At 40.2% G+C, this 25,252-nt stretch overlaps 2 long non-coding RNA genes across 2 annotated transcripts; one reads left to right on the forward strand and one right to left on the reverse strand.

Annotated features, from left to right (window-relative positions):
* The first annotated feature begins 301 nt into the window (after positions 1–301).
* On the forward strand, positions 302–22,509 carry LOC138690285 (uncharacterized). The gene is made up of 6 exons (XR_011329094.1): positions 302–404; positions 1,415–1,583; positions 6,739–6,953; positions 10,210–10,414; positions 16,450–20,766; positions 21,972–22,509. It is a non-coding gene; the product is annotated as an uncharacterized lncRNA (long non-coding RNA).
* On the reverse strand, positions 444–4,824 carry LOC138690286 (uncharacterized). Its single transcript, XR_011329095.1, has 2 exons — positions 4,703–4,824; positions 444–1,469 (listed from the first exon to the last, which is right to left on the reverse strand). It is a non-coding gene; the product is annotated as an uncharacterized lncRNA (long non-coding RNA).
* Positions 22,510–25,252: the final 2,743 nt, after the last annotated feature.

Genomic DNA, 25,252 nt, shown 5'->3' on the forward strand with positions numbered 1-25,252 from the left:
TATGTTACTTCAGAAAGCAAGTAAATGGATCAGATCCTCCAGGACAGATGATTGTCTTTTCTCTTGGGAGTAGCTGAGACTTTTCCTGGAGGGGTCTTGGAGCCCACAGACTTGGGGGCAGAGGCAAAGAACTGGAGACTGCGGTTCACAGGGAGATGCTGCCGGGAGGGACAGGGAGCAGACAAAACCCACGCCTGAGAGGTGACGGTGAAACCCCAGGGCTGACGAGGATCGTGCAGAGTTTCATGCAGTCCAGAAAATTCTTGATTAAACTGAAAGCACAACTATAATAGATGGGGGGGGGGGGGGGGAAGTGGTTTATGAGCTTTTAAAATTTCAGGTTTGCCCATTTTTATCATTTAGGGGGTTTTGTCACCTTTTACTTGCTCTGGTTGGAAAGTTAAGTAAGTATTCTACATTATTGGATACAAGGTAAAACCTGCTTTCCTTTTTTTTTTTTTTAATTTTGCTTTGTCTCATTTAAAAACATGCCATTCTTACAGAAGTTCACTGTAAGCTCATTACTGAGATCAGCTCAAAACTGTAGTTAATTTAGGCTACTTTTATAGATGGCAAGAGCAATAGCGTACACCTATTTCACTTATCTATTCTTCAAATCATGCAAGTGTAAATAGACTGTATTCACATAATATATAATAGGACATTTGTAAAAAGCAAAAAATGTAAATAAATGACCAATACAGCAAAAAATCAACCAATTTAAAATTCTTGCTGATTCTGTGCATTTCAGTCTACTGAGTTGTTACAAGGCATGTTCTAATTTTCCAGTTCTGGCTGCCTGATCGATTGTGGATTCTGCAGTCTCTCAGACACCTTACAGATCTCTTGTATTTTAACTCACTCCATTCCACTATCCAATCACTGATATACTAACTTAATGTTTCTGCAAACATTGTGTTGTTCTTACTGAGGTATCGTTAGGATTAATGTCACACCACAAAAGGTTTTGCCTCATGTGCTGGGTTTCTGAATGGGTTCATGTCCATACAATTCCCAGTTGCCAGCCCTGGCAGGCAATGTTCATTGGCATTGGCAAGATAGAAAGTCTTCCATTTGTAGTAAACTGCAGAGACGTATGTGGCTAAAGATCAAATGAGAGCAGCTTAATAAAGCAGATGGGAATTTGCAGTCAAGTCCAAACAGGTGATGGTTGTACTGGCTGGGATTCTGTATCGGGGACTCTCAGAAGATTCAGACATTTGGCATCAGACAGATACTTGGGGCTTTTGGCCAACAGTTTGGGTTGTTACTCCAGCTTTCCATCCTCTCATGCACGGTTCATTCACTCAGCTATGCTTTATCCTGCAGTTCTTCCTTCCTAAGTGGTCCTCCTGCCTTGCCTCAGCTTGTCCTCTCTCATCATTGTCTCAACAGTTGCTTGTTTTTTTCTCAGTGAAAGGAGAAGTTTTTTATCTTCATCTTTATGTTGAATGGGCTTATGCACTGACCTGGAAGTTGAGTGAAAAATGTGTGAAACAGCTGCCATAGCTTAGTGCAACTTGTTGAAGCTTGGACAAGCCCTTCACTACCCTACTCCAAGGCACTAGGAACAGAAAAATGAGGTGACCTTTTTTTTTTCCTTATAAAGTCTGATGTTTTAAAACATTTGTTTGTGAATAGATAATTACTAGGCAATACCTTAGAAAATAATTCCCAGTAAGACTGTCAGGCGGAAACAGACTTTTTTATTGATGCATGGAATCTATTAAAAGGAACTATTGATAAAACCAGTTTCTTAAGCATTTTCTGTAACAGTGTCCTCTGGTGGCTCCTGGTGATATTACAAGTTCGGTAGCGTTAAAAGTAGTCTTACAGGACCTGTGATCTGAAATGGTTACAGACAAATTGCAGCAAAAGCTTGTTTTAGGTGTAGAAGAAAACATACCTAATAAAGATGCCATCAGTTAAAAAATCACTGAGTAAACATTTATATATTTTCCATGTATCTCTGTGTCACAGGAAAACTAAGATTCAAAGAAAAAATCAATATATATGTATTTAATATATTGTTTGTGTATCATATGTGTTTATACGTATAACACATTAAGTATGCCCAGCATTTGAACATTAGGTGGTTTTAGCCAGTCAAACTGGACAAGTTCAAACAAGCCAAGGACCTTCTACAAACTGCATAGCCTTCAGATTAAATGAAACATTCTCTGACATAAGGTGTCCAGAACGCCGTCCATCCAGATCTGAGCGTACGATGTACTCCCCTGGTCGATTTGGCATTACGTAGCTGTGGTTTTGCTCCTCGCACAGAGGTGACCGTGAGTGTGGTGAGAGAGAGCTGATGGTAGTTGACATTACAGTAGAAACTGCAATGCCTGAAAATGAGGAGTTAATAATTTAATTTTAGATTATATAGAGAACCTTTGTACTATATCTTAGTTCTGAACTATTTTGAAATAATTTTGAACAGTGTCTGGTGTATCTTTTTGCTTAGCTACTTTTGAGGAAGTAGTTGAGAGCTGATTCCAGTTGTAATCTCAGTGTTAGTAGAAGGGTTCATGCCATTGCATGCACCTTAGAAATTCAGTAATGACGTATCTTTCTTACAGCAGTGATCATTGGTGCAACACATTTTAACAGTATTCAGACTAATAAATAGAGTGTGCCTTCATATTTTAGGTTGACTAAAACCAACAAATTGTTTTCCCTTTTTTCTTGTGCTCTAGTTCACGGGTAAACCCTCATATTAAATGGCTTTTACAGATTTATTTTGAGATAATAGTAAGCCAAATTTAATTTTGAATTTGTGTTAGCATGGCAAATTTATTTTTTGGAGAAAACCCTTTTTTAGTTTTTCACACTTATCCTGCTTAGAACATAATATTTTTCAATAACCTTCCAACATGAGTTTAACTTTCTCTTTAAAACAAAATCCCTTTAAGTCATTATCCTTGTGAAGACTGTGGTATTTTCAGAAGGAAATGACACTTGTTTGGCATGTGACATGCACTGAGGCGCATGTTCATAATCTCACAGATTCCTTGTTGGCTCAGTGCTATGGTGACTGTCATGACTGGACTTCCAGTTATCACAAACCTGGCTGGCCTTGATGAACTTCTGTGCGTCTTTTAATGCTACCCCATGAATTATCCAAGGAAGTCCTCTGCAGTCTTCTCCTATGATTAATAAATGTACATAGATAATTTCTGCATGTATGCTGGGTTTTTACTTCAGGGTATTCTGATTAGTTAGAAGAACATGTTCCTTTAATAGGTGAGGACAATTATTCCACACGCCAATTTTTCTGCCAGAACTATTGTACCTTTACCAAAAGAAGTGACCACCGTGGCAGCGGAGTCTGTCAAACTTGTTACAGTCTGTCTTAAGATGAACACAGGAAGAAATATTATTTTTTTCCACATGAATTGCTATTTCCAGAATCCGTGTTTTCCAGAGGATCCCTAGATAGTAAGGGTTTGTTTAGTCAGCTCTTTAAGGCTCACTGTTCTTGTTTGCATCCAAAAGAACTGACTACTGCTGGGAATAAACAATAGCAGTGCTGCTGTGTTTGCTCTTTCCTCCCTCTCTGTACTAGTCACAGAAAAGATGTGTGATCATTTACTGGAAGAGTGTAAGTTCATTTTTCTTTGCTGTAGAGTGATGACGAAACTCCTTGAGACTACTTCTGGTAGGTCTCTAACTCACAGAAGCTCTGCATTTGGAAAATTTCTCTGTCTCAAAATTCCCATTAGAAATAAATGGGTCAAGAATATGCAGAATGCAGTTTAGATACAGGAATTTTTTTTTTTTTTAAATCCTTTTTCCTTACCTTCTGCTAGAACTCAGACTATCTTGAAATCTAATCTTTGCTGCCAGGATACAGCAGTCATGCGCATTCACTCATTCTGACTTGGATTCCCCATCATCTGCCGGCAATAATTTTCTTTAGATAGTTTAGTCTACCCTCGAAATGATATACTACCTTCTATTTATTTGTAGTCACCCCAGGTCCTCCTAACCCTACGGGGCGAGGTTATGGATCCCCCTCTGCTTTCCAGACCCCCTCCTCCCTTTTTGGTGAGAGTTTTGTACGCGCAGGATGGAGCCAACCCTTGGGAAAGTGGGAACGTCTGGCCTCCCAGCGCCGTGCCTTTGGCCCAGGAGGCGGAGGAGCTGCTGTGTCGCTTCGGCTGATCCCGTTCCAGACGGCCCTTTCTCGATCCTCAGAGGGTCCAGGGGATGCTGCACGAGCTGGGGTCCTGATGCTAGAGGCAGCAGGAACCCTCTTGGGCTTCCTCAGCCTTCCCTCCCTCCCCCCCCTCTGGGGCCAAGAGCGTTTGCCTGCCCTGCACGATGGGAGCAGATTCCAAGGGCTGCGGAGCAGGACCGGTGATCCCAGGTGTCACATACAGAAATCCCTGCTTTAGCTTCTCCTGGGGAAGGGACTGTTTTCAGGTGCTCCTCCTTAGGCCAACCACTGCTTTAAAGTCATACTTCAACAAATAAAGATTAGAAAATACAGGTCAAATCACTGTAGCAAATCAACACAGGCCTTAAAGACTTGCGGTAGAATTTACTTAATACTGGAGAATTCGTATTTTCCTTACTGAACTGGAGAAGTTAAATCTCTCAGAAAGGTGGTGTGTCTGAAAGATACATAAGCCTTATGTCTAAAAGCTGCTTGAAAGCCCAAGAAATCCCGGGATCATGAGAAACAGTAAAAACCTACTTGTCAGTGCAAATCCCATCAGTTGCAGCTTGTTTTTTCCTGTCATCTTGCATGCAGGGGTGATCAGAAGGCTCACAAGCCCCCGTTTTCCATACCAATATCACCTGCAGCCTTCTCCAGTCTTGTGCCGCATAGAGTTTGAATGGCATGAAGTAATTATAGCAAGCTTTATCAGCAAAATTCAAGCCCTCTGGGCTTTTGAAGATCAAAAGACTGTCACAGATATGATCAGTTCCATTTATCATGTTATCACATTCTCCATTTTCACCTTGTGCTTCTGAACGATGGCAAATTCTAGTCTCGATAACTCCAGCTGCAGCATTTACGATTTTTATTTCATACCTTTCAGTCCTGAGACCTTCAGATATAACTAACTGCATCACTTTTATCTGCTCACTAATGACTCTTTGGCTGACATGTTGTTACAATAGAGTGAAGCTTGAAACCATCCCTGTGGGCTTTAAAGGTTGATCATTTATATGGGGGTGTTGATGAATATAAGTTGTGTCTGCAAAATTTGAAAGTGAAATCTTCTCAGGATCTATGTTCCCACAAGCCCTTTTCGTATTTTTCATCCCCAGACTTGAACTCAGAAACTTGTCAGCCCATCATGAATATTGAAATCATAAACAAATAAAAATGAGACCGTATGATAAAGCACCCTATTCTCCCCTCCCCACACCCAGCACGTTAATACTGCTATATTAAAACCTGGCATTTCAATCACAACAGAGGCGCACTGCTGATATGAAGGATGACCTAAATGGAATAAATGTAAATGAACACTTTCTCAGCCAGACATTAAATGTGCTCTGTGTGCGACTGGTTCTTGGCCATGTGTGAGACAAATATAAATACCATTAATCAAATTTTGAGTAGATTTTTCCTTTGCCACTTAGTCCTTGCCTTCTTTTTAATAGCTAAAAGGGCAGGGATTTCAGAGTAGGGGAAAAGGGACAAAACCAGTCCCATTTGGTGATGCACTGTAACACTGTGAAGTCATCAGGGAAACAATCCAGGTGTCTGAGCACTCAAAAAAATAACAAGGGCTACTTTTGACAGCAACATAAAATACTGCATTTTTCTCAGTAAATTAACCACAGTAAGTGAAATGATGGCTGAACACTGCATCTGCAGGAGACAAAAATGGCATTTTCCTCACACCTAGACAACACAGTTTAGACAAGCATGCAAGTTGCCTGCTGTGCTATTTCTTCATAGCCTGTGCTGCTGGTGTGTTGCTTCTCTAGATGAATTAACTCCATGCTGGTGTAGAAAGTGTCATTGAGTTGCAACTGTATTTACTTTGAAAATGCACATGCCAGAGACACTGAACAAGGAAGCTGTGGGTGCTAATAATGCTTGCCTGTACAGAGCTGGACTCCCAGATGCATTAGGGAAGGTTGTTCAAGCTCTCCGAATGAGAAAAGACGGGTGTAAGCAGCAACATCATTGCATTTCTGGGAACCTGCCTGTAGGTTTATCACATGAACACTGTCTCATGGTGCAGAGGTGGCTACAGTGGTGCAGGCTCTATTTCTTCACAGGAACTGTGGTGGGACCTCAGGTCATGCTGAGCGCTTGGGCTGGTCTGCCCAGGCTGTCCTTTTCATAGAATCATAGAATCATTTAGGTTGGAAAAGACCTTTAAGATCATCGAGTCCAACCATCAACCCAACACCACCATGCCCACTAAACCGCATCCTGAAGTGCCACGTCTACACGTTTTTTGAACACTTCCAGGGACGGTGACTCCATCACTTCCCTGGGCAGCCTGTTCCAATGCCTGACAAACCCCTTCAGTAAAGAATTTTTTTCTAATATCCAATCTAAACCTCCCCTGGTGCAACTTGAGGCCATTTGCTCTCGTCCTTTTGCCTAAAGTGAACATCTCCAAAAGGACCTTCGAATTCAAATGGCTTTTTCTGTCCGGTTTTCTGAGCCCAGCTCAGAGACGATACTGGATGGTGCAAATCCCCACCCCACCTCTCTTCTGCCACCCGGGGCTGATCGGTGTGCTCTCCTCTCCGCCGCAGCCTGGAGGCCCTTGGTTCTGCAGAAGGCTCCCAGCTGGCTAGGTCTGTCCTACCCTGCCTCCTCCTTTGCCTTGCTGGTCTGGAAACATCTGTCTCCCAAGCACAGCTGCTCCCAGGAATTGCTGCTCCAGTGGGCACCACAGAGCCTTCTGCAGGGCGGCCTGAAGAAAGAAACCGCTTTTTTCCTCGCAGAAGAAACACAACGCAGAGCAACTGTGAGTAAAGACATTAATCCCCTAATCTATCTGGAATAATAGTGGCCATGTTCCTGTGTGAAATTCAGAACTTGGGACCTAGTTATTCAGGTACCAGGAAGCTGGATATCAAAACAGTCAATTCGTTACGCTATTCTGTACCTCTTTTTGCTCTTTCAGAAGTGCTGCATACCGGTAAAAGGTTACTTCTCCAATATTCTCAAAAGATCAAGAAATACATGCTTTCCTCATCAGATTAATGACCTACAGATACTGCACTTGGTATTAAACTCTATCTATTGTAAAATTAGCTGTGGTACAGCTGCTGGTAGCTCTTAGACTCACACAGGAAAATGTCTCATGACACCCTCATGTCCTTACGTGTGAATATACCAACTAACTTTCAGCTAATTTAATTGAAAAACAAATCAAGAAAAGATTAAATAAGGAGAGTCTCCAGTGATATCAAATTCCTGCCCACAAAATATTGCTGAAGTGCAGTTTGAAACCAACTGTAAGCATTTGCAAGTGAAGCAGCTAATTAAGTGCTCCAGTGGAGGATAATAGGTGGAAGCAATCAGAGTTTTACGTAAAGCCAGTGGGTTCTCTAGCATAATAGACAAAGGCAATGTATTAAGGATGCAGCATTATTGCAAAGTCCATGAGCAGAAGATATCTTAGTTTTAAGACAGGAAATATTGGACAACCAAGTCAACGATTTTCAGTAACCGTTAGCTTTCAAAGAGCCTCTCAGATGCTCTCTCAGGACTCCTCGTTCTGAGTCAACTTCTCTTGTAATCACCTATTTTTTCTTCCCATCAGTTTGTTGCAAAGAGAATAAAAGGAAGAGCATCCTAGAAATCACGTGGTGGCTCTTGCCCTGACCTCTGCTTAATGAAGTCCTGTCGGATTGACTATTTACAAGTGTTGAATTAACTGCACTGCTTGGAGGCTTATATTGACTTAAAATACCTCACAGATCAAATGTACAACTTCTCTTTGATTTGTTTATTACACCCAACAGTACAAAGTCTAAGAACATAGAAGGGTTTCAACAGGAGCTCTGGTGCAGTGAATTAACAGAATGACTTGCAAGATGACAGTATTTAGTAGTGATCACAGCACTGCCAGATTTCAACATCCCTTGTGAGGAAACTGCAGCTGCAAACAACACTGTTGTGTAGGCATTTCTATCTTGGTCATACTGTAGCCTCCTTTTCTTAAAACATACTTCCAAAAAGTTGGATCACATGAGCAATGAGTAAACTTTGTGTAGAGCATCTTAAAGGGTTTCTCATATCAAATGGCACAATATAAAACCCAAAGAGATCTTCAACAGTTAAAGCAACCGGTGGTGATGTATGCAACTAAAAGGAAAGGGTCCTACGTTCTGCAAGTTCCCAGGAAGGGCATTCCTGAATAGGAAGGAGAAGTTAGGTCGAAGAGTTTGAAAGGCAGAGTAAGATACAAAGCATCAGCCACATTTTTCTGCTTAAAATTCCTGGATAAAGATAAAGATAGTATCAGATTCTCACTGGAGAGAAGGGCTTGCCCAAAATTACATTAGTCAAATCAATCAAGTCAAATCAGTATGCTGCTGAAACACAAGGCTCAGAAGAGAATTTCATTTGAAGTTCCACCCCAGGTTGTTCCCCAGGCAGTTTGCAGTGGCATGTCCATAACCCAACACCAGCTGGTAACTTGAGACAATTCTTTTTGCATTTAGGGAAGGTGTTTAGCACAAAATGTTCAAATCAGATGAATAATTTTTCCTCCTCTCAAATGCTTGTCTTCAGTGATGTATGTGTGTGGTTTTAACACACATTTCATCTAAATAGATGAATCTAAATAATTCCCATCTTGGTTCTACAGGTGTCGCTTAATGTCAGTTGGGATGGAAAATGCCAGAAGATAATTTACTATGAGATGAAATTCTGTGTAATAAAGCAGTTTTTACTGGATTAAAAAGTAATATAAATGTCACCCATTATGAAGAGCTTTCCAAGTTTTGCAGTGCTGGTACTTCAGTGGCTGAAGTTTTCTTGCCTAATTTTATTGTCCAAATGAGTAGGAACATATACAAGGAAGGGGCCACTTGGCTCACTGAGACCAGTTTCCTGCTGTTGCAGACAGCCACACTACCTGATCTCTTCCATACACTGATAGAAACTACATTTTTAACACCAATTATGTGTTTTTTCCCTTGTGTCACTTAAAAAGCTGTTCCAGAACTCACTCCTCAGGTAGAATTAAACCTCTAGATTCAAGCATACATTTATTCATTAACAGAGAACCGTTTATTCCTGTGTCAAAAAATGTCCTTTAGTTTAAGTAGGTTTTTTTTCCTCCCAGAGTTTGTGCTTCTGATGATGTATTTATAGACAGTAATCATATTCCTTCTAACCCTTAAAGATACTTCAAATTTTGCAAAATACAATAAATAAGAAGATAGGCTATTTAGAAGAATATATTGAATTCAGAAGTAATGCCAAGAAAATGTCTGAGACACCTGATCCTTTAAAGCAGAAAATACACAAATTGTGGAAAATATAGAACTATTTTCTCTTATATCATCACTTACAGATCTAAGATATGGTAAAATTATGTACAAAGTAAGGTGTTATTATGGAGACTGTTTTGATGGTGATGTATGTAGGAAAATGTGATGGGCTTTACACATAAACTTGGATTATTGGGAAATCCGTTTTCTTGAAAGAAGAAATGTTTGCAGAGATTATCAACTGAGCTTCTAGTAACCATGACTTGACAAATTCACTTGACAGAGATGTCAACTGATAAGACGGAGAAAAAGAAACTCAGTTCTCCAGACCTGATCATGCCTTTAAATTTTTCTGTTTGTCCTTTGTTAAGACACGTCTAAATTACCTTTCAAAGGTGCCTATGAAAGTTGTTGTAGAACTATTTGCAGGTGTAATTATCAGCAGTAGCTAGTGGCTATATATAGCTGTACCTGTGACTAGCTAAATTGTGGGGTCTATGTTTACAGATATAAAATTTGCCAGAAAAAAAGGTCAGTTTTATGCAAATTAGGCACACAAGTAAAAGTATTTCCAGATACTTCTGTTGACTTCAGTAGGATTTGGATCCGACTTTAAACATTTGTTCTTTTCTGCATCAGTTTTTGTAATGTTTCTGTGTGACAAGCTACCTTTCTATAAATTGGGAGAAGTAACAGTTCTTGATCTTTTAGGGTAATGTAAGATTATATTGATAATTTTACTGAAAAACATTGTTGATTTAAATTTCACCTTTAAAGGTCATGGCTGACAGCAGAGGAGACCAGAAACCAGAGCATTTGCATTTCATCGGGTAGATCGGATACGGGAAGTATTAGCAGGCATGCCTTTTTATAAAGGTTGCTCTAAAAGTGGCAATGCTGTCAGCAGTTACACTTTGCTGCTTGCCTGGAGTATTAAGCGTTCCTGAATGGCTGCAGTCTCTGCTTTTCAACAGCAACTAAGGTAAATTTAGGTAAATAAGTACTAGTCACCATCAGAACATATTTTTAAACATCACTTTATTTGTATGAAAATCACCCCGGTGTATATATTGTGTGTTAGCAAGTTTTCCAAAAGGAATTTGTGTTGTTGCTGGGCTGAATTTGATTAATACCTGTTACAAAACTTAAAGCTCTGTTTGGAAGACCCTACTGAAAATGCAATCCAAGGCATTCTATAGTTCAAATGATACTTGTCATGGTTTTGTTTGCTATTCAGAATCACCAAAATGCATTTTTTTCCTTTCCTTTAACCAAAGCACGAACAACTGGGCAATAGGCTATGGGCAGCTCTGTTCTCCAAGGGAAAATTAGTTTGTTTCTCTTGGCTTTGGTAATTAGGTTAAGTTAAGCACTAACTAATTGCAGGCATTTTCCTCTCTGATTTAATAAGACAGGAAGTCTGAACCACAGTGAGATGATTAAAAAAACCAGGGAGAGATATTTGAAGCACTGGATGTCCCATTCCCACCCCTGGGCTCCTTCCAGTCATCGCCACTGCTTATTTTTCTTGTCCCGGATAGTGCCAATCTCAGCAGCAGCTTACAGTGCTCAGGCGCATTTCACTGAATCACAGACGTTGTACGGTTAGCAGGGACCGCTGGCGGTGGCTCATCCAATTTCTGACTTGCAGCAAGGCTACTGCCAACACAATGTCAGCCCAGCCCTGGCTTTGTCCAGACAAATCTTGAAAACCTCCAAGGGGATTTTCCACACCCCACTTACCTCAGGGCATTGTGTACCATAGGACTGAGGCAATGCCATATTGCCTTTTATGTTCTTTCAAATTTTGAGTACTTGATTCTTCAGACTAAATGCTGTGCAAACTTTAGCTTTTTTGATTTCTAAGACTTAAGGGTTCTATTTTTAGAATTGTATCACTGATGCACTCCGCACATTAAAATAGTTCTTTCAAAGTGCAAAGTTTAAATGAGGTGCATATCTGCTCTTAAAGCTGATTTCTTGCTTTTTGATCATTTATGAAAGCAGATGTAACCATATTGATAAAACAACTTGCAAACATAGGAAAGCAGTTTCAAAATGAGCTATAAAGGAAGTTAACTGGTTAAACAATTACAAGCAATGACTCATAAGACTGCTATGAACTGATATTTTTGTGCTTAAATAAAATAATGGCCTGCTGGGTCATGGACATAATGGCTTATAACACTACCACCTTTTTGCTATAACCTGATCTTAATTTCTCATTTCTTTCCCACATGATTTCACTTTATGAACCCAAATAGAACTGACTGCATAAAAACTAGACTAGGGTAGTACAGAATAAAACAGAACAGCAATTTTGCATTCTACTTTTGAGATTATGTACATTTTCAGGGCACTTGAATGTAGAAGCCTGTGGGGTTTAGTCCCCTATTTGGAGCAGAATATTTTGTCTGCCTTGGTATTCAGGTTTCCAGTGAAAAGTACAACTTCAGCCTAAACTGAGTAGTACTTTTGTGCTTTTGCACTTCAGTAGCTACAGTGATGAAAGAAAAAACCTGCAGCAGAAGTGAAGTTTATGAAGATTGTGTGTTGAATGTGTATTTTAATGATAATTCTTAAATACGTGATTCACAGAGACAAAGGGTGGAATGTATTGGTTTTGTGTGGCAAAGTTTTGGCAGCGGGGGGGCTACAGGGGTGGCTTCTGTGAGAAGCTGCTAGAAGCTTCCCCCATGTCCAACAGAGCCGATGCCAGCCGGCTCCGGGACAGACCCGCCGCTGGCCAAGGCCGAGCCCATCAGCGATGTTGGCAGCGCCTCTGGGAGAACAGAGTTAAGAAGGGGAAAAAACTGCTGGGCAACAGCATTCAGAAGAGAGGAGTGGGAACGTGTGAGAGCCCCAGCCCTGCAGACCCCAGGTCAGTGCAGGAGGAGGGGAGGAGATGCTCCAGGCGCCGGAGCAGAGATTGCCCTGCAGCCCGTGGGGAAGACCATGGACATTTTTGTTTCAGCTGCTTAAATCTGCAGGTTGCTCTGCCATACGTTGACAGCCTGAACTAGCATTAGTCTACGAGGAGATGTAACTTTAGCTGTTGACTGTATCTTCAAGCTGACTTTCAGATGCCTGATAGGCTGTGTGCTTGTAATGGTTAACAAAGTAAAAAAACATTGCTTTTTAACAGGATTATAGTGTATATAAGTGATTGATGATAATTTACATGAATGACATAAATTATAGAAAAATGACATGAATGGAAGGTAGAATTTCACTACATCCCCTTCAATATACTCCACTCCTTTCTAAGAGCTGAGAAATCTGATATTTGATGTTTGAAGGTTCATTTTCATTTTTCAACTTCAATTTTAAATTGGAATTTGATATTTGCTAGAATAAAGATTCCTGACTCTCCTCCAGTGTACCACATCTTCCTTCCCCAAACTAACACTTAATTGCACAGATGACTGATCTAGTCTTGGGGAAACAAGTGGAAAAATCCTGGACACCCGTTCACAAAGCCAAATGCAAATACTGGTGTGTTTTTGCATCAATAATCATGCTATTCTGTAGAATCCTTTCTCTGTTTCCAGGTCCATTACTGATTCCAATTATTGCTTCTCTCTCTCGTCTGTCAGCTAAACTCATCTCTGGTTGCGCTCTCTGCTTTTCCACACTGCTGATCTCCTTATAACTTTTAAGATAAAGGTCAGGAAAGCTAGACTATTTTCTTCTATCTCAAAAGCACCAACCTCTTAAAACTTTCCAATTTTCTGTGCTTCCTCCATATTTTTCACTCCATTGATTATAATGTCACTTTCAGAAGTTTCCAAGTGAAAAAAAAGCGTTTCTTCTGAGGTTTTCTGAGATGCGCATGGTTCAGTCAGTGTGTTAAGTGTAACAAAGTCGTCTGCATAATGTGGCTTGTGGGATCATTATATGAACACAACATCTGTGATATGAAAGAGTACAAGCCAGCTTTTATGATACAAAACAAAGAACTGTAGTGTTGGAACATAGAAGACTCTTCCTTTATCAAAATTAATGCAGCTTTTACTTTTACAGATAAAAGCATATTAGACAGATATTAATTAAAAAAAAAATCTGGGGTATTTCTTGAAACATTACTGCTGCCTTATTGATGTCTCAGTATCAGTAATTCTCCATGCTATGTCAGTATTGCTCTGACTGGGTTTTATTGGCAAGCTCATAGTACGCTAATGCCTGTGGAAAAATATCTGTTTTCTTGATTATCTTTCTGTTGTCAACTTTATTATGCCATCCTAATTCTCAGATCTTCTGACACGTGTTCCATGTGCTAACAGCAAATATAAATGCAAGCTAAAAGCCTCACTGGAGCTATGGACAAAATAAATACACAGTCTATCATGTCTGCCAATTTCCAGTATGAATATGCTCATAGATGAATATTCAGTTTTGAGGGCAAGGGGTAATCTGAACAAAATGGGTGAAATCACTTTGGCAGGAAATAATTTGCACAATTTGTGGATAAAATCTCAGCACATCAATATATGTATTTCTGAGAGAGGGAGAAGAAATTACGTTAGAGAAGGAGGAAGAATTTGTTACGGATGTCATGGGAGGTGGTGTCAAAAGTCGTGCTAAAGTCAAGATAAACAACATCCACTGCTCTCCCCTTGTCCACTGAGCCAGTCATCTCATCATAGAAGGTGGTTGGTCAGGCTTTTCTCCTTCATAAATCTGTGCTGACTAATTCCAGTGACTGACTTGTGCTTAATATGCCTGGAAATGGCTTCCAGGAGGATTTGATCTATCAGCTTTCAAGGGAATACAGGGAGGCTGACTGGGCTGTAGTTCTCTGGATCTTCCTTCTTGCCCTTCTTGAAGACAGGAGTGACATTTGCTTTTTTTCAGTACTCAGAAAACTTCCCCCATGGCCATGACCTTTCAAAGATGATAGAGTGGCCTCACAATGCCAATTCCCTTAGTATTCAAGGGTGCATCCTCTCAGGTCCCATGGACTTGTGCATGTCAAGTTCATTTAAACATTTCCTAAGTTGATCCTGCTGTATGGAGGGTAAGTCTACATTTCTCCAGACTTTCCCATGGGTCTGAGGGTCCTGGTATTCCTGAGGGCAATTCTAGCCAGAAAGAAGAAGAACCAAAGAAGACATTCTGTACTTCGGTGCTTTCCTTGCCCCTCGTCACCAGGGTCCTGCCCCGTTCAGCACTGCGGCATTCCTAGCACTCCCTAGTTTTCCCTTTGCTGCTGATATTCCTGTGGAAGCCCTCATCGTCTGTCCCCAGGCAGAGCTCCATCTGTTCCAGCTGCTTTCTGCTACAAAGGGCAACTCCTCCTCCTCCTCAGAGGGTCTGTATCCTTTCTAAGGAGCGTGTGTAAAACTGCCTCACTTTTCTTGTCAAAACAGAAGGTCGAGACACGCGACCCTCTCCAAAAGACAACCGTGACATCCCAGACTTCCATACGGCAAGGGCAGCATACCTGCACCTGCCGTGCAGCGTTTGAGGGTGTTGCTGCCTTTGGAATTAAAGCAGCTGTGTGCTCGCCCAGCTTTTTCATGCCCGTTTCCTACCTGCAAAGAAGTTAGTGACATCCAAACTGAGCAGCATCTAAGTGTTCTTTCTGTAGTCATAATAGGTAAAGAAGCCTCTGATAAGGAAGAGTCAGTATAATGCTCGTTTAGACCTTGGATCACAATGAAACGAACAAGCCATAGCCCCAGAAAACTGACTCAGCATCAGGAGGTGATTAGAAAGACAAATTCATTGCAGTTACTCTGGTTTTCCTGCCATTCCTGTCATCCCTTTTGCTACCCTTTCCTCCCCAACCTGTTGCTAGAACAAAACAGCATAGGTATGTATAATGGTATCATACACAAACTCCTGTAGAAATATTCTATTTCAATACTTGAATTATTTATATGTACTTGTATGAAAATGTGTTTTTCAGTCTTGAATAAAAGAAACTCACATCTTCCCAGCATTTCAGTCAGGTATGAGCTGCCCAGAACACACAGAATTTCCAAATAGTTATGAACTAATACAAAGGAAACTTTCACCTGGTTTGCTTAGAACATGATTTTAGCCTTAATCCTTTTGTTCTAATTGAGAAATGCATCAGAAAAATATATTTTACATTACACCCTGTCTAGTGAGCCATGTAGTAGGACATGTTATGTAAAAGAGCCTGCCATCTATGCTTTATTGTCTAATACAGAAAATCCTGTATATATTTAAGAACAATGTCTGTTGTTTTGAAAGAGGAGCCATAAAGCTCTCTTAAGTATTTTACACTGTTACGCATTTTGCTAAGGAAGCACTATATGACAGGAATGATAGCAGTTTGAAAACCAGGCACGCTATACAAGAATTATAGTTTCAAAAGGCAGAGATGATAAATCCTTAGACAGGGTGCTTCATTTAAGTTAAGTGAGTTCAATATACAATACTTAGGTCCAGAAATAAATTGTACAATTAGCTTACAAAAACTAATTATGCAATTCCCTGATATGACATAAGAAAGCAGAATAAACTGAAGGTGTTAATGTAGAAAAAACTTGAGGAAAAAAATGCAGTTTAAAAGCCAAGAAGGGTGATTTGTGTGATACAGTGTCTTGTTCCCATACCTATATAGTTAATATAAACACTAACAAGTTAAAATGTTTTAATATGCTGTTCATATGCAGAAACGGTGATTTCTGCAAATGTTTTGTAATGACGAGACTTACAAAGGACTACATTAGAGATGTGTTTCATGTACTGTTATTTATTTGCAACTAAATTTTTTAGGATATGGTTGATTTTGTTACCCAATTTATTTAATTTTCTGGGAAATTAAGTTTTCTTTCTGTCTCTAATTTGCCTTCTGTGTCTGACCTTAGCTAAAATACAATTCCCAAGGAAGGTTTGACGTTAACAGTGTAAGGCATTTCTCAGCATAATGCAGGACCTTGGGAAGCCTCCCACTGCCCGTTGGGAAAGTCAAATATCAGAATCATAATGACACCTAGCCAGCTAGTGGAGAAGAATTAAACCCAGTGTTTTTTTGGTTCCCAGGCAGCAGCATGAAGGCAGAAGCAGTGGCATCTAAAGGCACCGCAGCAGCGCTAACAGACTCGATGTTTTCACACTGAATACTTTACAAAGGTGACTGGTGTTTCCACTGAGTTTACTTTGGCTCAGGGCTGCAGCGTCAATTACCTTGTCATGGAAAAAGGTTGGAGCAGAAAACACACAGACACATACACTGCTCTTTGAACACCTCATTTACTAAACCCAATTATACAGGAAAAGATAACAGCATTGCTGAGACTACAGTAACAAAGTGTAGTAAATGCTTTCATGGGCCTATGGATCTGAAAATGTTGGACTTGTTTCATGGAACTTGCACTTCTGCAATGTATGAAGTTAATCTTATTATGCACAGCTATGTTTTCTGTAACAAAACCTATTCTCTCCAGTTTATGTTAGCAGTTCTCCTGCTGCTTATCTGTAGCCCTGTGAGACCTCTGAAGACCATCAGGTCCAACCTCCTGCTCCAAGCAGGGTTAACGCCAAAGCTACATCAGGTGGCTTATGGCCTTGTCCAGGAGAGTTTTCAAAATCCCCGAGGATGGGGATTCTACAACCTCTACAGACAGCCTTTTCCAGTACTTAACCACACTTATTTCCAATTCAAATTCTTCATTTGCAACTGTTGACTCGTCCTCTCGCTGTGCACTTCTGATAAAAGTCTGGGTTCATCTCTGCACAGCTGCCATCAACCTTCTCTTTTCCAGGCTAAGCAAATCCTTTCCCCTTAGCCTCTTCTTGTAAGTCTGTCATAGAATGGTTGACCTGCACACCTGGTAGTTTGCAGGAGTGTGTACTCTTTGAATCGCCTGTCATGTTAGTCATTATTGAAAATGATAGTCTTGATTTCTGTTTATGTCATCTTCCCTATAACTTAAGTATCAGCAGAAAGAGAGAGCCTATAATTCCAGCTGTATGCAGACTCCAGCTGAGCCTTACTTTAGCTAGAAGACACCATGACCATGCAGAATTTATTCCACAGCTAACCTTTTTTCCTCTTTACTGCAAGAATTTTTCTCCTACTCCAAGGAAGCACTGCAAAACCAGAAGTTGCAAGCAAAATCCCTGGCTACCACAGCTGCCTTCAATGGCCACAGAAACTCCATCACCTCTTAGAAAAATCTGAGCTGTTGGTGTGGGAAGGAATGATCTTTCACAAGACCGGCAGAGGAGAGAGCAAAGACAAAAGGCAGATTTTTTCTGGAAACAATATAGAATCTTTTCTGAGGAAGGATACTGAAAGTGGAAATAATGGGATTGTTTCTGGAAGGATGGGAGAAGAGGAAAGGGAAAGATTTTACAAAAGGAATCTCTTGCGTGCTGCTGACTAGGGCCAGTTCACCCTCTGATCTTTCAGTCCAAGAGTCTGCCAAAATATAAATGACAAAAGCAAGCCTCTCATACATTGGGATAACAATGTTGTTTTTTTTTTTTGAGTAATGATTTTTTTAATCTTGACTTGGTCTTCTTTCTTGTCTGCTTTAATGTATTTGCCATTACAGCATCGTTCCCACTATCTCAGAAAGGTTGTGATCGCAAGAAGGAAAGTATGTTGTGACAGTAGAGATATGTTTCTTTAAAGTAAATGTCAGCCTTAGAAAAGAAGGCATGTTAGAGAATGGCTGGATTTAAACTGATGAGTGACTTAATACCCTTCTCAAGGTTGTAGTTAGAAACAGGCTGGTAGTGATCAAATGATTGTTGTGTAGACCATTTGGAAAAGAAAAATGTAATAAACCATTCTATTTTACAAGCTTAAAAAAAAGGTTAATAGCTTTACCAAATTAAACATGACGTTAATAATTTTTTTCTCCTGCCTTAATCAGCTCTGTCAAATCATCAAACATAACCCAATTTTCTTCTAACACTAGAACAGCACTGAACTGCCATTTTGATAAAGCCTTTCATATTAATCATCCTCTGTATTAGTATCTTCATAGGATAAAACTGAGCTTCAAGTAAATGGTTCAGAAGTTTTTGCTTTTAAAAATCACAGGAACTGTGATTTTGTAAAAATTAGCTTTCTGAAGGCATTCCTGTCTGTCATGTCTTTAGAACTTTTTTTCAAGGAAATAAGTACATCTGATGAGAAAGCAGTGGATCAGCTCAGCTTCAAGCAATTACCCATCTGCTCAGAGATATAATAACAATCTGTAATACTAAAGCTTAAATTTTGAGGCATTTTATGTGGGTGTTCCTAATATTTTGATCTTTGACAACTTATGGGTTAATTTCAATAAGTATTCCCTCTCAAAGCTAATCAATTATACCATTTTTAAGTAACCAGGGGAAATGCTAAAGCACTTTATTTTTCTTTTTATGAGGAAAGTGGAATTAAATTTAATTTTTCAATCCCCAGTGACTCATTCTCTGATGTAAATTTTTATGATTTGTAAATGAGAATTGTCTTGATATTGAGGGCTACTCCCTTTTAGTGGGGAATATATATCAAATGACTCTTATATGAATGGTGGCAAAAACCTGTCCTGATAACGGGTAGCGTAAAATATGATTTACCTAATCCATTTTAAGGTTTACTAATTCCTGATGGGATTGGAAGAAAATGTTTGGAACTAGAGCTGTAAAAGAAACAATTTTGCCATAACTTTACTGAAGTTTCAAGGATTTTCCCATTGTGGAGTAAGCTAGCCCCAAACCTGGCGAAGACTGCAAAAATGAGAGTGACAGCCCAGAAGACCCAGTGAGCTTCAGGAGAGAAGTCTCACTTGGAATGCAATTTGCTGGTTCGGATTCCTGTTTTGCCAAATGCGGCCTTTAGTCTGAACTCTAGGTATTCCTCCTCTCATGAAAAAGACTCAGTCATGTAGGTATTGGCTAGCCAGGGACAACTGCTTTCTAGTATCTTTTATGTCTTTCTAGTTTTTTTTAATATTAAGTATAATGTTAACAAAAGCACAGAGTCTGATCTAGTTCCGTTTCGATTCAGATGAATGATCTGAACCCTAAATTGTAGAATCATTAAGTCTTGCTCTATTTCTGATGAATCAGTATTTTCCAATCTCTGAGAAAAACCTTTTTTTTTGAAAAATGCCCATCCAGTTCTCCATAGAACTGATTTTTGATTAGTTATAGAGCATGATGACTTTATGATTTTTGTAGAGAACATTATGACGCTATGCTTTGTTAGATTTTTAGCATCTAATGCTTATGGACATACCCCCTTGAACCACAATCTCAGGTTGAATATGACCAAGATCAAATGAATCCATTAAGGCAAACTTGGGTGTTACTAGAAATGATTCTCATGTCTCCTTGAGCCTGCTAGAATAATTGCCTCGGTGCTATTAACGAAATGTTCACTGTAGTACTAAAAGCTAAGCCTTTTTCTAATCGGTCTTTGCAATGATCCTTTCTTATATATTATCTATAATGGTAATGGAACAAAATATCATATTCTACTGCAAAAATTTAAACATTTTGTTAATGAATGAAAGGATCTATGCAAAAAAACCCATGTAAAACATTTTGGGATACTTAAAGATGAAACCTACTCAGTATATATGAGTTAGCAACAGCAGTTGTATCTAAAGGCTTCTGTCCAACATTGGTGTCGTGGTTCCCTGAGGAGTCTGCCAGGGAACATATGCACCATCAGCTAAGGTTTAGAAACCACCTAGGGTAAAGGGTACATTTTATTCCTCCACCCAATGTTAATTTTCATGCTTTTGCAAATACCTTTTTTTCAGTCTTGAGGATAGACTCTATCCTTGAAAGGATATGAGGTTTAATTGTCAAATAGCAGTCTTGGTTGGAACTAAGATTATAGTTATGTGCCACACAAAGGTAAACATTTCAGGAGACAGAATGTTGTTATACAGATAAATTATTCTCCCACTGAATTTTATTCTCTCATTCTGAATCACCACGGATGGATGGAATTCCTTCCTTATAGTGGCCACCTCTATCTCTAAGTATTTTCCAGTGGTTTAGGAATGAACAGCTGAAAACCTGTGCTATTTTGACTTCTACTGTGAGATGCTTAACCCTGCCTAGGCACTATGTAAGCAGCTTGAGTGCCAAACACAGTGCTCTGAATTCTTGAGGGTCACAAGATTCAGTTCTTTCTTTGTTGATATCTGTTTTTTGTCCTTCAAGACTTTGCACAAGTTGGAAAAGATGGAAGTTCTCTTAACTGCTGCTCCCGAGGAAGGTCTTTTTACTGATAAATATATTTGGGGAAGAGAAAACAGTCTCTTGGAAAGAAGGGGACACCCAGCTACATTTCACTGAAACTGGTGGAAAACTGGCTTCCTCTTTTAGCAGCATATGTGCTATGAGTAGGTGGGTATTGGAATTAAATTTCTATTATGAATACTTAGCACTGTATTTTATGCATTCAGATTCTCAGGGTTTGTTGATCACAGTTGCTTGCGTTTATAGTCCTTATTGCATTGATGTGGCTGAAGCACAAATGGCCACGGCTGAGCTTTGTGACTCAGTAGACAGCTGATATTAGAGTTTGCAGTTATGACAGCGGTAGTGTCACTGATATTGAATAAGTGAATTAATGAGATAAAAATACATAAGATTTATCCTAAAAATACTATTTATAATATCATGTAATTATTAACAAAATAATCCACATTCCACAGGAACTCTTTTTCTCACAGTCACTTTGCTATACATTTTCAAGGAGCACATTTTTCTTCAACAGTCTTGTAGAAATCTGATTTGCTAGAATTTTAAGTTAAACCTGTCAAAGAGCTTTTAGAAAACCCCAAATTTAAAAAGACACACAAAAATCTAGTGTCCCTACCATATGTCTTCTACTGAGTTCCCCAGCAACTGAAGACATGGATACTTCAGTAGCATTTTAAAAACATATTATTTCAAATAATTTTGCTTATGCATGTATTCTCTTATATCTACAGTTTGGGAAGCCCAGTTCAAAACAACAGTTAAACCCAATACATTTCCCCAGACAGCATCCAATGGAGTTGTATGTTCTCAGCATATAATTATGTAACATAAAAAATAATGTTGTATGAAGCATAAAATAAATTGAATTTAATGTCAGGCTTTAATATGAGTAAGTTTGTGCTGATTTAGTTAGTGAGCTGCAGACTTAATTAGTTAAAACAAATTCCAGATTTGAAATATGCCTAAAGCTGCATCACTTTTTTCTGATAGTGACAGAACACCAGACATATCAAAGGTGTTTGCCAGAAATCAGAGGTGCAGCATGCTGCAGATTAACCTAGAAATTGATCCTGAGCAAAAATCAAATGGCTCTTGAGGATAAAAATTAATCAAAGAGGTCTGTAACTCCTTAGTCTTCAAAAATCCACCCACATTATTTCAGGATGATCTTTAAGGTTGAACTTTGTGTGTCCAACTTGGGGGACATTTACTTGTCTTCTTGTAAAAATACTTGACAGGGTAATATACAGTACATTTTCCTTTCTTCCTTCAATAATTTTAAAACAGATTTGCAAAAAAAAATTGAGTCATAGCTAAAACATGATCAGCTGCCTTTTCTTCACCAGCTCACAGGCAACACTCACAAGGGACTCAGCTACTGGAAAGAAAAAGTCAAGACTCACGTTACAAAGATGGACTTCTACTGGCATCTGCACCACACACTGCTGCCAACAGAGAAAATGGAAGCTGTTGCTTCAGCCTTCCCATTAGGAAGTCATGATCACCCTGGGATTTCCTTAAGCCCCCATCCTTTTATTTCTCCCTGGCACACGGGAGGAGGTTTGAAGACACAAAGATCTGGCTCTCACAAGATTTCTGGTTTTCTAACAAGAAAAAGGAACTTACTAAGGAGGGTACCAAATTTGCAGATTTTTTGTCTGAATATATTTATTTACATAGACTCACTTCGTGGCCTAAGCCAGATTTTTAATTCTGTACTATCTGTCTTGATTAGGTTAATACAGGTATAAATGTAAATTTAATTTTCTCTTTTTGAAGGACACCTTGTAATGAGATTATCTGTAAACTGATCTTTGCTATCTGTCTCCCCCTGTTAGCTTCTTATTGCCAGGTGTGAAATAAATACATGCATTATCTTTTGAATTTGTATCAGTGTGAACTCATGAACACTGTTTGCCTAATAATTTTATTCTTAAAGTAGTAGCCTCTTCCACCATTTAGCAGTTAGCTTTTACTTAAAATAATATTCACTATTGCCCTGGGGTTTTTTTTACAAGAAATGATAAAAACTGAGAGCTGGGCTGAAGTGCCCATCCTTTGATAACAATTCTTATATCTATGACTTCAAAGAAATAACCAGCACTTAAAAATTATCGACCATTAAAAAAAAAATTGTCTTTAAAAAAGTGTGCGGTAGAGAAGTTACATCAAGCCATTACTTCCCAGGTTGGAACAGACCATTTTTCCTGCCAATATTGATCATCCCTGCTATGTGTCTCAGCCTCTGCTTCCCATCTCTCATCTTCAGGGAGCTCGTAATTCAAATTGGGGCAGCCCTGGAAAGGGCTTGGAGATAGAAGTGTCCCTTTGGGATGTTCCTCGAAAGGAAAAAAAAAAGAAAAATTAGGTGAATACTCTTTAGTACAGTTGTAGACCCAGCTCAGTGCACGGTTGTCTGTGCCTGCTCCCCCCGCAGACACCTGCGCTTCCCGCACACCGACTTCGCAGCGGCGGAGGTGCCTCTCTCTTACAGATTATACCCTGGAAGGACTGCTTGGAGGCAGACTTCAGACAGGATGGCTCAACAAGTGGTCGAGAGCTTCCTTAAGGCTTGCTGAGGACAACTCCGTACCGGGCTCAGCTTCCATGTGTGGTGAATCCACCCTGCAGCACCCGAGCCGCGGCGAGGGGGTGGCCGGCCGGGAGGTACGCCGGGGAGGAGGAGCACTGCGGAGGAGACTCAGCTGTCCTTGCCGAGACCTCGTCCAGGCAGGCTGTGGACGGACCTGCCTGTGGTGAGCATTCCTGGGACGGCCGTGACCACGACCAGGTCCTCCCCCGTGCCTCTCCCACCCACGGGCACGGGCGCGCTTCCCACCCGAGAAGCGTTGCTCTGTTGCTGCGGCGCTCCGCAGGAGCTCTTGGGCTTCTCGGGCCCTGCAGGAGCACGCGAAAGGGTGTGGAAGGCTCTCCTCATCCCGATTCTGGCCGTTTTAGGAGCTGCGGCGTGGGCCGGGTTGAGTATCTGGTAAGGGTGGAAGGGAAGACTTTAACTCCAAGGCTAAATCACCCAGGACCCTGTACAGTCAAGCCTGTAACTGTGCAGAGGTGTCCCTTGTTGGTGCCACAGGAATTGGCAGAAGGTGTGGGAAGTTCCCCCTTCAAATCTGCAACTGATAACTCGGAGTTCAGGAAGGATTTTTATGTTTTTTCCCCAGATCACTTTGGGACTTTGCTTGCCTCCTGTTATCAGAAATGTAGTGGCAGAACCGTTGCTTACCAGTTAACCAAGGACACACTGGCTGCCTCTGATCTCCCCAGCATTTTCCTAGGGTACCTTAGCTCTTCGTAGATTTTGCCTTTTGTACTAGAATTTATTGAGTTTGTTATAGTGATGTGGGCAGCATTTCTCATTTCTTACATGTGGATGAAATATTCTCTGGGCTTTCTTACTGCATTGTTCCCTACAAACCTTGGGGGAAGGAGGAGGTAGAGAACCAGGGACCTAGATGGCCTCTGATAATTATGTGATCCTATATACAATGAATGGCACACTTCTGAGGGAAGATTTTCAGAAAAATAATGTGTGTTAGCTTTTATTAGGTTTTCAAGTGTGTATTTATGACAGCACTTCAAGCTGAGTCTCTCTCAACACTTCCCTTATGGTGTGCACATCAAAACACTGAAGAGGTTTTAAAACTCAGGGGTTACTCAGCAGCAGACGATGGAATTTTCTAAAACAAAGAAAGCACAAAGTCACTTGGAGACAAAAAAGGGGCATCATGGACAAATCTTCTCTGTCTGTGTTGTCTTTGCAGGACATAAGATCTTCTCTGTCTATGTTGTCTTTGCAGGACATGTCCTATCTCCTGGATTTGTTTTCAAACTCCTAAGTAAGTGTCTTTCTAGGTAGCAGCAGAGCACAGTCTCTTTGCAGGAATTCTGCCCCTCCACCCCTTTGGAGGTCTCACAGCGTGCCTGCTCCTCGCTCCTTTGAAGCAATCCGTATCTGTTGCTCTGTGAACTGCACTCCCAGGGAGCTCCCATTTCCCCCTGCGCTCTAAAAGCTTCTGCTGGCTGACGGACACTTGTGTGTCCCCAGGGGAAACATGTTTTCCCCTTCCTTCCTGAAGGGTTCACCTGCCCCAACGTGCAATAGTAAATACTGGAAGAGCCGCAACTTTCCCCGTGCTACGCAGCCACAGTCTTTCAATGGAACATTTCATAACACACTGCTGTGCAAGTGCTGTCTTTCAAAAACTAGTACACATTTTTATGAATATGCTGCAAAATGTATACACATGGGTGGATGATGCTTCCTTGGGTAATTATGAGCAATATCTTGTTGCTTTTATTTACCAGTTAAGTTTTCATTTATTCAACCTTTTCTCATGACAGCTTTATAGAAATCCGGTGTTGTGAATTGGTTTGGGAACAAAGCAAGATTTGAATTAAAAGTGTGTTATAAGACATCGCTTCAGAGCTTCTCACAAGCATCCCTTAGAGCCATTGAATTGCTACCATGAACATTATGTAGAATTGCACAATCAACATGCTTTTCTCTGAAAGGAGATGCTTTCCTTATGCATTCGCTATAGTTTCTGCTTTTGACTCAGCAATATCTGTGCCACAGAGTATAAGCTGTATTTCATAGTCCTTTAATCAC

This window comes from Haliaeetus albicilla, chromosome 21, assembly GCF_947461875.1.
Source record: "Haliaeetus albicilla chromosome 21, bHalAlb1.1, whole genome shotgun sequence".
In the NCBI taxonomy this organism is placed as follows: domain Eukaryota; kingdom Metazoa; phylum Chordata; class Aves; order Accipitriformes; family Accipitridae; genus Haliaeetus; species Haliaeetus albicilla.